The sequence below is a fragment of the Arachis hypogaea genome, chromosome 17 (assembly GCF_003086295.3).
Source record: "Arachis hypogaea cultivar Tifrunner chromosome 17, arahy.Tifrunner.gnm2.J5K5, whole genome shotgun sequence".
NCBI classification, from domain to species: Eukaryota; Viridiplantae; Streptophyta; class Magnoliopsida; order Fabales; family Fabaceae; genus Arachis; species Arachis hypogaea.
In genome coordinates this window covers 68,174,776-68,190,148 of record NC_092052.1, presented here as the reverse complement: position 1 = coordinate 68,190,148, position 15,373 = coordinate 68,174,776, and the positions used below count along the sequence as shown (strand labels likewise).

The 15,373-nt window shown below is 40.0% G+C and overlaps 1 non-coding gene across 1 annotated transcript; it reads left to right on the top strand.

Moving 5' to 3' along the window:
- The first annotated feature begins 6,413 nt into the window (after positions 1-6,413).
- LOC112768142 (small nucleolar RNA R71) lies at positions 6,414-6,521 on the top strand. The gene has a single exon (XR_003185580.1). It is a non-coding gene; the product is annotated as a small nucleolar RNA R71 (small nucleolar RNA).
- The last annotated feature ends 8,852 nt before the right edge of the window (positions 6,522-15,373 follow it).

Sequence of the window (15,373 nt, the reverse complement as noted above, 5' to 3'; positions counted from 1 at the left end):
TAAATCTCAGTCAGGCGGATATCAAATGGTTATAGTATTTTCGAAAATTATTAATAAATAAATAGAAAATAAAGATAGAAACACTTATGTAATTCATTGGTGAGAATTTCAGATAAGCGTATAGAGATGCTTTCGTTCCTCTTAATCTCTGCTTTCCGGCTGTCTTCATCCAATCAGTCCTACTCCTTTCCATGGCTGGCTTTATGTAAGGACATCACCATTGTCAATGGCTACTTTTTATCCTCTTTGGGAAAATGGTCCGATGCACTGTCACTGCATGGCTAATCATCTAGAGGCATCACCGTGGTCAATGGCTTCATCCTATCCTCTTGTGAAAATGGTCCAAATGCTCTGTCACAGCACGGCTAATCATCTGAGGTTCTCGATCATACTGGAATAGGATTCACCCTCCTTTTCCGTCTGTCACTATGCCCAACACTCGCGAGTTTGAAGCTCGTCACAGTCATTCAATCCCAGAATCCTACACGGAATACCATAGACAAGGTTTAGACTTTCTGGATTCTCATGAATGCCGCCATCAATCTAGCTTATACCACGAAGATTCTGATTAAGAGATCCAAGAGATAATCATCCAATCTAAGGTGGAACGGAAGTGGTTGTCAGGAACGCGTTCGTGGGGGAATGATGATGATTGTAACGTTCATCACATTCATATTGAAGTACGAATGAATATCTTAGAAGCGGAATAAGTTGAATTGAATAGAAAAATAGTAGTACTTTGCATTAATTCATGAGGAACAGCAGAGCTCCACACCTTAATCTATGGAGTGCAGAAACTCTACTGTTGAAAATACATAAGTGAAAGGTTTAGGCATGGCCGAGAGGCCAGCCCCCATGAAAGTCTAAGAACTATACGTCCCAAGATGCCTAATACAATAGTAAAAGGTCCTATTTATACTAAACTAGCTACTAGGGTTTACAGAAGTAAGTAATTGATGCATAAATCCACTTCCGGGGCCCACTTGGTGTGTGCTTGGGCTGAGCTTGAATGTTATACGTGCAGAGGCTCTTTCTGGAGTTGAACGCTAGGTTGTAACGTGTTTCTGGTGTTCAACTCTGGTTCGTGACGTGTTTCTGGCGTTTAACTCCAGACAACAGCGTAGAACTGGCGTTCAACGCCCTTTTGCGTCGTCTAAACTCGGCTAAAGTATGGACTATTATATATTTTTGGAAAGCCCTGGATGTCTACTTTCCAACGCAATTGGAAGCGTGCCATTTTGAGTTTTGTAGCTCCAGAAAATCCACTTTGAGTGCAGGGAGGTCAGAATCCAACAGCATCAGCAGTCCTTCTTCTACCTCTAAATCTGATTTTAGCTCAAGTCCCTCAATTTCAGTCAGAAAATACCTGAAATCATAGAAAAACACACAAACTCATACTAAATTCCAGAAATGTGAATTTAACATAAAAACTAATGAAAACATCCCTAAAATTAACTAGATCCTACTAAAAACATACTAAAAACAATGCCAAAAAGCGTATAAATTATCCGCTCATCACAACACCAAACTTAAATTGTTGCTTGTCCCCAAGCAACTGAAAATAAAATAGGATAAAAAGAAGAGAATATACTATAAATTCCAAACTATCAATGAAATATAGCTCCAATCAGATGAGCGGGACTTGTAGCTTTTTGCCTCTTGAATAGTTTTGGCATCTCACTTTATCCATTGAGGTTCAGAATGATTGGCATCTATAGGAACTCAGAGTTCATATAGTGTTATTGATTCTCCTAGTTCAGTATGTTGATTCTTGAACACAGCTACTTTATGAGTCTTGGCCGTGGCCCTAAGCACTTTGTTTTCTAGTATTACCACCAGATACATAAATGCCACAGATACATAACTGGGTGAACCTTTTCAGATTGTGACTCAGCTTTGCTAAAGTCCCCAATTAGAGGTGTCCAGGGTTCTTAAGCACACTCTTTTTTTGCTTTGGACCTTGACTTTAACCGCTCAGTCTCAAGTTTTCACTTGACACCTTCACGCCACAAGCACATGGTTAGGGACAGCTTGGTTTAGCCGCTTAGGCCAGGATTTTATTCCTTTAGGCCCTCCTATCCACTGATGCTCAAAGCCTTGGGATCCTTTTTATTACCCTTGCCTTTTGGTTTTAAGGGCTATTGGCTTTTTGCTCTTGCCTTTTGGTTTTAAGGGCTTTTGGCTTTTTCTGCTTGCTTTTTCTTTCTATTTATAATAAATTTTTTTTTCGCTTTTTTCCTGCAAGCTTTGTTCTTTGCTGCTTTTTCTTGCTTCAAGAATCATTTTTATGATTTTTCAGATTATCAAATAACATGTCTCCTTGTCATCATTCTTTCAAGAGCCAACATATTTAACATTTTTAAACAACAACTTCAAAAGACATATGCACTATTCAAGCATTCATTCAGAAAACAAAAAGTATTGTCACCACATCAATATAATTAAACTAAGTTCAAGGATAAATTCGAAACTCATGTACTTCTTGTTCTTTTGAATTAAAACATTTTTTCATTTAAGAGAGGTGATGGATTCATAGGACATTCATAACTTTAAGACATAGTTACTAATTACTAATGATCATGTAATGAGACACAAACATGGATAAGCACTTAACATAAAGAAAACGAAAAACAGAGAATTTAAGAACAAGGAATGAATCCACCTTAGTGATGGTGGCGTTTCCTTCTTGAGGAACCAATGATGTCCTTGAGCTCTTCTATATCTCTTCCTTGTCTTTGTTGCTCCTCCCTCATTGCTTTTTGATCTTCTCTAATTTCATGAAGGATGATAGAGTGCTCTTGATGTTCCACCCTTAATTGTCCCATGTTAGAACTTAATTCTCCTAGGGAGGTGTTGATTTACTCCCAATAGTTTTGTGGAGGAAAATGCATTTGAGGCATCTCCGGGATCTCATGGTGATGAGCTTCATGCGTCTCTTGAGCTCCATGAATGGGCTCTCTTGTTTGCTCCACCCTTTTCTTAGTGATGGGCTTCTCTTCCTCAATGGGAATGTCTCCTTCTATGTCAATCCCAGCCGAATTGCATAGATGGCAAATGAGGTGAGGAAAAGCTAACCTTGCCATAGTGGAGGACTTGTCAGCCACCTTGTAGAGTTCTTGAGGTATAATCTCATGAACCTCCACCTCTTCTCCAATCATGATGCTATAGATCATGATGGCCCGGTCTATAGTAACTTCAGACCGGTTGCTAGTGGAAATGATTGAGCGTTGAATGAACTCCAACCATCCTCTAGCTACAGGCTTAAGGTCCAGTCTTCTCAGTTGAACCGGTTTACCTTTTGAGTCAATCTTCCATTGAGCTCCTTTCACACATATGTCCATGAGGACTTGGTCCAACCTTTGATCAAAGTTGACTCTCCTTGTGTAGGGGCGTGCATTCTCTTCCATCATTGGCAAGTTGAACGCCAACCTTATATTTTCTGGACTAAAATCTAAGTAATTCCCCCAAACCATGGTGAGATAATTCTTTGGGTTCGGGTTCTTACTTTGATCATGGTTCCTTGTGATCCGTGCATTAGCATAGAACTCTTGAACTATTAGAATTCCGACTTGTTGGATGGGGTTTGTTAGAACTTCCCAACCTCTTCTATGGATCTCATGTCGGATCTCCGGATACTCATTTCTCTTGAGTTTGAAAGGGACCTCGGGGATCAACTTCTTCTTGGCCACAACATCATAGAAGTGGTCTTGATGAGCTTTGGAGATGAATCTTTCCATCTCCCATGACTCGGAGGTGGAAGCTTTTGTCTTCCCTTTCCCTTTTCTAGAGGATTCTCCGGTCTTGGGTGCCATCAATGGTAATGGAAAAATAAAAAGCTTATGCTTTTGCCACACCAAACTTAGAACTTTGCTCGCCCTCGAGCAAGAGAAGAAAGAATAGATGAAGAAGAAGAAGAAAATATGGAGGAGAGGAGGGAAAGGTGTATTCGGCCAAGAAGAGAAGAGAGGGTTGTGTGGTGTGAAAATGAGGAAGAATGGAGGGCTATATATAGGGAAGGGAGGGGGGTAAGGTTCAGCCATAAGGGTGGATTTTGGGTGGGAAATTTATTTTGAATTTTGAAGGTAGGTGGAGTTTATGAGGTAGGTTTATGGGGAAGAGTGGATGATGTGAGTGGTGAAGTGGTGATAGGGAAGAGAGATTGAGGTGATTGGTGAAGAGTTTTGGGGAAGAGTGTTTATTGGGAAGCAAGGATGAACATTGAGAAGAGGGAAGAGAATGAGTGGTGGTAGGTGGGGATCCTGTGGGGTCCACAGATGCTGAGTTGATCCTGTGGGGTCCACAGATCCTGAGGTGTCAAGGAATTGCATCCCTGCACCAATTAGGCATGTAAAATGCCTTTGCATGCAATTTCGGCGTTTAAACGCCGAATTGATGCTTGTTCTGGGCGTTCAATGCCCAGATGCTTGTTTCTGGCGTTCAGCGCCAGCTCTTCTTCACTGTGCATTTCTGGCATCTGAACGCCAGGATGCTGCTTGTTTCTGGCATTCAACGCTAGAAACATGCTCTGTTCTGGCGTTGAATGCTAGACAGATGCTCCTTACTGGCGTTTAAACACCAGTGAGATCCTCCTCCAGGGTGTGATTTTTCTTCTGCTGTTTTTGATTCTGTTCTTAATTTTTTTGATTTATTTTGTGACTTCACATGATCATGAACCTAATAAAACATGAAATAATAATAAAAATAAAATAAGATAAATAAAAATTGGGTTGCCACCCAACAAGCGCTTCTTTAATGTCAATAGCTTGACAGTGGGCTCTCATAGAGCCTCACAGATGTTCAGAGCATTGTTGAGACTCCCCAACACCAAACTTAGAGTTTGACTGTGGGGGCTCTGGTTGACTCTGTTTTGAGAGAAGCTTACTGTGCCTCTTTTCCATGTTTACAGAAGGATGTCCTTGAGTTTTAAACTCAAGGGAGTCCTCATTCAATTGAAGAACTAGTTCACCTCTGTTAACATCAATCACAGCTCTTGCTGTGGCTAGGAAGGGTCTTCCAAGGATGATGGATTCATCCTCATCCTTCCCAGTATCTAGGACTATGAAATCAGCAGGGATGTAAAGGCCTTCAACCTTTACTAACACGTCCTCTACTTGTCCATAAGCCTGTTTTCTTGAATTGTCTACCATCTCTAATGAGATTTTAGCAGCTTGTACCTCAAAGATTCCCAGTTTCTCCATTACAGAGAGTGGCATGAGGTTTATTCCTGACCCAAGGTCACATAGAGCCTTCTCAAAGGTTATGGTGCCTATGGTACAAGGTATTAGGAACTTTCCAGGATATTGTTTCTTCTGAGGCAATCTTAGTTGATCCAATGCATTTAGTTCATTGGTGAACAGGGGAGGTTTATCTCCCCAAGTCTCATTACCAAATAAATTGGCATTCAGCTTCATGATTGCACCAAGGAACTTGGCAACTTGCTCTTCAGTAACATCCTCATTCTCTTCAGAAGAAGAGTACTCATCAGAGCTCATGAAGGGCGTAAGGAGGTTCAATGGAATCTCTATAATCTCTAGATGAGTCTCAGATTCCTTTGGTTCCTCAGAAGGAAACTCCTTATTGATTACTAGACGTCCCAGGAGGTCTTCCTCCTTGGGATTCACGTCCTCCCCTTCCTCTTTGGATTCGGCCATGATGGTTATGTCAATGGCCTTGCACTCTCCTTTTGGATTTTCTTCTGTATTGCTTGGGAGAGCACTAGGAGGGGTTTCAGTGATCTTCTTACTCAGCTGGCCCACTTGTGCTTCCAAATTTCTAATGGAGGACCTTGTTTCATTCATGAAACTCATAGTGGCCTTAGATAGATCAGAGACTAAGTTTGCTAAATTAGAGGTATTTTGTTCAGAGTTCTCTGTCTGTTGCTGAGTGGATGATGGAAAAGGTTTACTATTGTTAAACCTGTTTCTTCCACCATTATTAAAGCCTTGTTGAGGCTTTTGTTGATCCTTCCATGAGAGATTTGGGTGATTTCTCCATGAGGGGTTATAGGTGTTTCCATAGGGTTCACCCATGTAATTTACCTCTGCTATTGCAGGGTTCTCAGGATCATAAGCTTCTTCTTCAGAAGATACCTCTTGAGTACTATTGGATGCAGCTTGCATTCCATTCAGACTCTGAGAAATCATATTGACTTGCTGAGTCAATATTTTATTCTGAGCCAATATGGCATTCAAAGTATCAATTTCAAGAACTCCCTTCTTCTGAGGCGTCCCATTACTCACAGGATTCCTTTCAGAAGTGTACATGAACTGGTTATTAGCAACCATGTCAATGAGTTCTTGAGCTTCTGCAGGCGTTTTCTTTAGGTGAATGGATCCACCTGCAGAAGTATCCAATGACATCTTAGCTAATTCAGACAGACCATCATAGAATATATCCAGGATGGTCCATTCTGAAAGCATGTCAAAAGGACACTTTTTGGTCAGTTCCTTGTATCTCTCCCAAGCTTCATAGAGGGATTCACCTTCCTTCTGCCTAAAGGTTTGAACATCCACTCTAAGCTTGCTCAGCTTTTGAGGAGGGAAGAACTTGGCTAAGAAAGCCGTGACCAGCTTATCCCAAGAGTTCAGGCTATCTTTGGGTTGAGAGTCCAACCACACTCTGGCTCTGTCTCTTACAGCAAAAGGGAAAAGCATGAGCCTGTAGACTTCAGGATCTACTCCATTAGTCTTAACAGTATCATAGATCTGCAAAAATTTAGTTAAGAACTGAAAAGGATCTTCAGATGGAAGTCCATGGAACTTGCAGTTCTGCTGCATCAGAGAAACTAATTGAGGTTTCAGCTCAAAATTGTTTGCTCCAATGGTAGGGATAGAGATGCTTCTTCCATGTAAATTAGAATTAGGTGCAGTAAAGTCACCAAGCATTCTCCTTGTATTATTATTATTTTTGGCTGCCATCTCCTCTTCTTGTTCGAAAATCTCTGTATGGTGCTTGCTGGATTGTTGTAATTTAGCTTCTCTTAGTTTCCTCTTCAGAGTCCTTTCAGGTTCTTGTCCTTGCTCCTGCTCATATGAAAAAGAGGGAACAGAAAAATAATAATAGGGATCCTTTTTACCACAATATAGAGGTCGCTGTGTGAGTAGAAGAAAAGAAGAAGAAAAGAATGTAATGTAAGGAAAGAAACACAAGGGTGAGGAGAGTAGAGATGTGAGATGAAGAGAAGTGTTGGTAGATGAATAAATAAATAGAATGAGATGAGAGAGAAAGAGAATTTTCGAAAATTATTTTTGAAAAATGGTTAGTGATTTTCGAAAATTAGAAGAAGAATTAAATTAAAATTGAATTTTGTAACAATTAGTTAATTAAAAAGAATTTTTGAAAAAGAGGGAGATATTTTCGAAAAATAGAGAGAGAGAGTTAGTTAGGTAGTTTTGAAAAAGATAAGAAACAAACAAAAAGTTGGTTAGTTAGTTGAAACAAATTTGAAAATCAATTTTGAAAAGATAAGAAGTTAAGAAGTTAGAAAGGATATTTTAAAATTAAATTTTTGAAAAAGATATGATTTTGAAAAAGATAAGATAAAAAGATATTTTTGAAAAGATATGATTGAAATTAGTTTTGAAAAAGATTTGAATTTTAAAAATCACAATTAATGACTTGACTCACAAGAAATCACAAGATATGATTCTAGAACTTAAAGTTTGAATCTTTCTTAACAAGTAAGTAACAAGCTTGAAATTTTTGAATCAAAACATTAATTGTTGAAGATATTTTCGAAAAGTATAAGAAAAATTAAGAAAAGATTTTTTTTTGAAAAATATTTTTAAATTTTTTGAAAAAAAATGAAAAAGATTTGATTTTTGAAAAAGATTTTGAAGAAGATAAGATTTTTAATTTGAAAATTTGATTTGACTCATAAAAACAACTAGATTTTAAAAATTTTTGAAAAAGTCAAATCTAATTTTCGAAATTTTGAGAGAGAAAAAGGGGAAGATATTTTTTTGATTTTTGAAATTTTAATGATGAGAGAGAAAAACATGAAAAATGATGCAATGCATGAAAGTTATGGATCAAAGCAAGGAATGCATGCAAGAATGCTATGAATGTCAAGATGAACACCAAGAACACTTTGAAGATCATGATGAACATCAAGAACATATTTTTGAAAAATTTTCAATGCAAAGAAAACATGCAAGACACCAAACTTAGAAATCTTTCATGTTCAGACACTATGAATGCAAAAATGCACATGAAAAATAAGAAAAGACACAAAACAAGAAAAAAATCAAGATCAAACAAGAAGACTTACCAAGAACAGCTTGAAGATCATGAAAAACACCATGAATGCATGATTTTTTCGAAAAAAAATACAAGATGAACATGCAATTGACACCAAACTTAAAATTTGACTCAAGACTCAAACAAGAAACACAAAATATTTTTTATTTTTATGATTTTATAATTTTTTTGTATTTTTTTTGTATAGTATTTTCGAAAAACATATAGGAAGAAGAAAACAAGAAATCCAAAATCTTTAAGAAGAATTCCAGGAATCTTTCAATATTAGCCCAAAGCTCCAATCAAAGGGTTGGACATGGCTTAATAGCCAGTCAGCTTTAGGATGTAAATCAAGTGGATCTGGAACAGCAGCAGGTGGATTAGCAACAACTAGCTTGCTCTTGATAATGTTGGGTTGGAAGCTCTAGTCCAAATGAATTTAGACATGGCTTTACAGCAGTCAGGCTTCAACATGCTCTATGAAACTCTAGAATTCATTCTTAAAAATTCTGAAGAACATAATAAAATTTTTGAAAAGAATTTTTATTATTTTTTTTTCGAAAATAAAGGAAAAAATTTTTTTTGAAAGATTTTTGAAAACTTTTTGAAAACAAAATAAGAAGAAAATTACCTAATCTGAGCAACAGGATGAACCGTCAGTTGTCCAAACTCGAACAATCCCCGGCAACGGCGCCAAAAACTTGGTGCACGAAATTGTGATCTCAGGCAACGGCGCCAAAAACTCTGTACGCACGTCTTAATAAATCGTTTTTCATTCACAACTTCGATACAACTAACCAGCAAGTGCACTGGGTCATCCAAGTAATAAAACCTTACGTGAGTAAGGGTCGATCCCACGGAGATTGTCGGCTTGATGCAAGCTATGGTCACCTTGTAAATCTCAGTCAGGCGGATATCAAATGGTTATAGTATTTTCGAAAATTATTAATAAATAAATAGAAAATAAAGATAGAAACACTTATGTAATTCATTGGTGAGAATTTCAGATAAGCGTATAGAGATGCTTTCGTTCCTCTTAATCTCTGCTTTCCCACTGTCTTCATCCAATCAGTCCTACTCCTTTCCATGGCTGGCTTTATGTAAGGACATCACCATTGTCAATGGCTACTTTTCATCCTCTCTGTGAAAATGGTCCGATGCGCTGTCACTGCATGGCTAATCATTTGGAGGCATCACCGTGGTCAATGGCTTCATCCTATCCTTTTGTGAAAATGGTCCAAATGCTCTGTCACAGCACGGCTAATCATCTGAGGTTCTCGATCATACTGGAATAGGATTCACCCTCCTTTTGCGTCTGTCACTACGCCCAGCACTCGCGAGTTTGAAGCTCGTCACAGTCATTCAATCCCAGAATCCTACTCGGAATACCACAGACAAGGTTTAGACTTTCCGGATTCTCATGAATGCCGCCATCAATCTAGCTTATACCACGAGGATTCTGATTAAGAGATCCAAGAGATAATCATCCAATCTAAGGTGGAACGGAAGTGGTTGTCAGGCACGTGTTCGTGGGGGAATGATGATGATTGTCACGTTCATCACATTCATATTGAAGTACGAATGAATATCTTAGAAGCGGAATAAGTTGAATTGAATAGAAAAATAGTAGTACTTTGCATTAATTCATGAGGAACAGCAGAGCTCCACACCTTAATCTATGGAGTGCAGAAACTCTACTGTTGAAAATACATAAGTGAAAGGTTTAGGCATGGCCGAGAGGCCAGCCCCCATGAAAGTCTAAGAACTATACGTCCCAAGATGCCTAATACAATAGTAAAAGGTCCTATTTATACTAAACTAGCTACTAGGGTTTACAGAAGTAAGTAATTGATGCATAAATCCACTTCCGGGGCCCACTTGGTGTGTGCTTGGGCTGAGCTTGAATGTTACACGTGCAGAGGCTCTTTCTGGAGTTGAACGCCAGGTTGTAACGTGTTTCTGGCGTTCAACTCTGGTTCGTGACGTGTTTCTGGCGTTTAACTCCAGACAGCAACGTAGAACTGGCGTTCAACGCCCTTTTACGTCGTCTAAACTCGGACAAAGTATGGACTATTATATATTGCTGGAAAGCCCTGGATGTCTACTTTTCAACGCAATTGGAAGCGCACCAGTTTGAGTTCTGTAGCTCCAGAAAATCCACTTTGACTGGAGGGAGGTCAGAATCCAACAGCATCAGCAGTCCTTCTTCTACCTCTGAATCTGATATTTGCTCAAGTCCCTCAATTTCAGTCAGAAAATACCTTAAATCACAGAAAAACACACAAACTCATAGTAAAGTCCAGAAATGTGAATTTAACATAAAAACTAATGAAAACATCCCTAAAATTAACTAGATCCTACTAAAAACATACTAAAAACAATGCCAAAAAGCGTATAAATTATCCGCTCATCAGCTTTGCTAATGAAGTAGACGGGTTGTTGCCCACTTTCGTCTTCTCTGACTAGTGCTGAGGCTATTGCCCGGCTTCCTACTGCGAGATATAGTACGAGTGGTTCTCCTTCTCGTGGTCGAAATAAGATATGCGGTCGTCCTAATAACTCCTTGAAGTCTTGGAAGGCTTGTTCACATTCTGTCATCCATTCGAACTATTTTCCTTTCCTTAAAGTAGCATAGAAGGGGAGAGATCTTATCGCTGCCCCTGCTAAGAATCTGGATAGGGCGGCCAATCTCCCATTGAGTTGCTGCACTTCTTTGACACAGGTCGGGCTCTTCATGTTGAGTATGGCTTGGCATTTATCCGGGTTTGCTTCAATTCCTCTTTGTGTGAGCATGAAACCTAGGAATTTGCCTACTTCTACCGCAAAGGTGCATTTTTCCGGATTAAGTCGCATGTCGTGCTTCCTTATGGTGTCGAACACTTGAGCCAGGTTGGACAATAATGTATCTTCGCTTTGTGTCTTCATCAACATGTCGTCCACATAGACTTCCATGATCTTTCCAATGTGGTCCGAGAAGACTTTATTCATCAGCCTTTGATAAGTAGCTCCTGCATTTTTGAGACTAAAGGGCATTACGATGTAGCAGTAATTTGCTTTTGGCGTTAAAAACGAGGTCTTTTCTTGATCTGGTGGATACATGGGGATTTGGTTGTATCCGGAGTATGCGTCCATAAACGAGAGGTATCTATATCCGGAGGAAGCATCTACCAGAGCGTCGATACTTGGGAGTGGGTAAGGATCTTTTGGGCAGGCTTTGTTGAGATCGGTGTAATTGGTACACATTCGCCACTTCCCATTTGATTTTTTCACCAAGACGACGTTGGCTAGCCATAATGGATACTTGACTTCTCTTATGAATCCTGCCTCCAGTAGTGCCTGTACTTGCTCTTCCACCGCTTGGGATCGCTCTGGCCCAAGTTTTCTTCGTTTCTGCTGCACCGGCCGAGATCCCGGATAGACCGCCAACTTGTGGCACATTAGCTTGGGGTCTATACCTGGCATATCTACGGCTTTCCATGCGAAGAGATTGATATTATCGCGTAAGAATTATATCAGTAATTCTTTTGAGTCTCCTCTTAGGATCGTTCCGATATTAGTTGTTTTGTCCGAGGTGTCTCCGATCTGAACCTTTTCTATCTCGCCTTCCGGCTGCGGACGGAGTTCTTCTCGTCGCTGAACTCTGCCAAGCTCAATTGTATGAAACTCTTCTCCTCTGCCTCTGAGGTTTAGACTTTCGTTATAACAGCGGCGTGCCATCTTTTGATCTAGTTTTACCGTGGCTATCCCCTCTGTAGTTGGGAATTTCATGCATAGATGTGGAGTTGAGACTATTGCGCCGAGTTGATTGAGTGTTGTCTGACCTATTAGGGCATTGTAGGCTGAACTTACGTCGACCACGATGTAGTCTATCTTGAGGGTCCTGGATTGGTTCCCTTTTCCAAAGGTTGTATGTAGCGATACGTATCCCAGTGGTTGTACCGGGGTATCTCCTAGTCCGAACAGACTATTCGGGTATGCTCTAAGCTCCTTTTCGTCTAAGCCGAGTTTGTCGAAGGCTGTTTTGAATAAGATGTCGGCAGAACTCCCTTGGTCTACTAATGTGCGGTGTAGATTGGCGTTTGCCAGTATGATAGTGATGACCATGGGGTCGTCGTGTCCTGAGATGATGCCGGATGCGTCCTCTTTAGTGAATGTTATCGCAGGGATATCGGGTGCTTCCTCCTTTCCTTCGACATGATATACTTCTTTGAGATATCTTTTTCGGGATGATTTGGAGATCCCACCTCCTGCGAATCCCCCGTGTATCATGTGGACGTGTCTTTCTGGTGTCCGAGGTGATCGCTCAGCTCGTCCGTCATCTTTGTCCCTTCGTCTCTTTCTTTGGTCATCATCTCGGGTGGCCAGAAAGCGATCTAATATTCTTTCTCTCACCAATTTTTCTATGATATTCTTTAAGTCGAACCACTCGTTGGTGGAGTGCCCTCGAACTCGGTGGTATTCACAATATTCCTTCTAGTTTCCTCCTCCTCTTTTGCCTTTGAGTGGCCGTGCTGGGGGAATTTTTTCCGTATGGCAGACTTCTTTGTATACATCGACCAGGGATACTCTGAGAGGAGTGTAATTATGGTATTTTTTGATTTTCTCCGCTTGTCGATCTTCTTTCCTTTTGGATTCCTTGTCTTTGTCTCGGTAGGAGGCCCCAGATTTTGAGGTTTCTCCTATCCGAGCATTCTCTTCCATGTTGATGTATTTTTCTGCTCGCTCCTGTACTTCGTCTAAGGAGGTGGGGTACTTCTTTGATATAGATTGGCTAAAAGGTCCCTCTCGTAGGCCATTGATGAGTCCCATGATGGCGGACTCTGTTGGTAAACTTTGTATGTCCATGCATGTTTTGTTGAATCTTTCCATGTAGTTGCGGAGACTCTCCGATCTCCTTGCTTGATCCCTACTAAACTGGGTGCGTGCTTGGCCTTATCCTTCTGGATGGAGAATCTGGCCAGGAACTTTTTGGCCAGGTCGTCAAAGTTTGAGATGGACTTTGGACGTAAGTTGTCAAACCATCTGACCGCTATCTTCGTGAGGGTTGTTGGAAAAGCTTTACAGCGAACGGCATCTGAGGCGCCGGTAAGGTACATTCTGCTTCTGAAATTGCTGAGATGATGGTTGGGATCTGTGGTGCCGTCATACAAAATCATATCCGGGAGTTTGAAGTCTTTTGGAATTTTGGTTTTCATGATTTCCCTGGTGAATGGATCTTGTTCCTTGCGTGAATTTTCCTCAGGAGTAGTCCGAGGAGTTTTCGATTTGAGATCGGCTTCTAATTGCTGTAGTTTTTCTTCCAGTTCTCGACGTTGCCATACCTCTCTTTGTAGATCCTTTCCGATTTCTCGTTGTTGTTAGGTTTCTTTCTCAAGTTGTTTCAAGCGATCTTGAAGCGCCTCTATTGCTCCCGGATTTGATGAATTTTTGTCTCCGTTGGATTCCGGGGTGTCTTTCAGTGTGGTGTCCGCATTTTTGTGTGGCGTTCTGTTTTCTAGATCTGAATCGTGGTCGTTGTCATGGCCGTCCGCCATGGTGGTGGAATGACTTCCAGGTTCCCCGGTGATAAACCCATATTTCATGAGTTCTTTTGTGCTTAATTAGAGTGGTTTATTCAACTCTTCACCTGCTTATTCACATTAATTGCATGGTTTTACTTTCTTTTCCTTATTATGTCATGTGGTGAAAAACATGTTTCCTAAGCTTTAAAAATTAATTATTTTAATTACCTTTATTTCCATTCGATGCCGTGATTAGTGTGTTGAGTAGTTTCAGATTTTCTAAAGGCAGAATGACTTAAAGGATGAAAAAGGAAACATACTAGAATGGAAGGAGGAAGCAAGACGGAGCTTTAAAGAAACTGGTATCCACGCAATTGCATGGATGACGCGATCGCGCGCCAAGCACGAATCAGCAGTGACACGGCCGCATGACTGACGCGACCGCACGCCTTAAGCAGAACGCATATGACGCGGTCGCATGACTGACACGATCGCGTGGCAAGGAAAAGCTCCGAATGACGCGACCGCGTGACCCACGCGGACGCGTGACAGAGGCCACGCACTAGAAATTACAGAATACGCCCCCAGCGAATTCTGAAGCCCTTTTTGGCCCAGATCCAAGTACAGATAGCATAGACCAGAGGTTATAAAGTGTGGGAATGCTTCCATTCAAAGGGAGCTCGCATATTTTTACCTTTCAATGATTTAGATTTAGTTGAGAGGGAGATCTTCTCTCTCTCTCTTTTAGGATTTAGGATTTCTTCTTGTTTTAAGAGTAACTCTGGATCCAGGTTTAATGTTCTTTTAGTATTGCTTCTATTTATTTATTCCAACATTTGAATTGATTATTGTAATTTGATTTATGAATTCTCTCATGTTACAGACCGTTATTTGAATTAATGATATTTGAGGTATTTTCAGTTTATGATTATTCTCTTTGATTTAAGTTGCCATTGCTTCCCATCTAAGGACATTTTTATTATTTCAGCAATTTATTTTTTCCCCTTTTGGTTTTGGTTAAGAATTCAGTAACTCAACAGTTATTAAACTCAACATAATTGATAATCGTTGTCTTGGTAATTGAACTGAACTTAAATGATCCCAACCTTTTCTTAGGAAATAATTAGGATTCAAAGGTCAATTTAATTAGTCCCTTGACTTTCCTTTGCTCTGGTAAAGGTTGACCAAGTGAAATTAAGATACAACTTTCATTATTGTTGAGAAGGATAACTAAGTTGGACTTCTAATTTCCCTTATCTTGCCAAAAGTTGTTTTACAGTTATTATTTATTTTTACTTGCCATCTAATTCACTCGTCATTTAAATTACTTGTTTCTCACCTTCTAAACCCCGATTACAATCCTTATAACCAATAATAAGAACACACTCCCTCGCAGTTCCTTGAGAAGACGACCCGAGGTTTGAATACTCGGTTAACAATTTTTAAAGGGGTTTGTTACTTGTGACACCCAACACGTTTGTACGAAGGAATTTTTACCGGTTTAGAAACTATATCTACAACGCAACCGTTTCTATGAATTTCTTTACTGGTAGAAAACCCGACGTCAAAATGGCGCCGTTGCCGGGGAACTGCTAACGTGTGCCTTATTATTGGTTATTGTAAATATTTTTCTT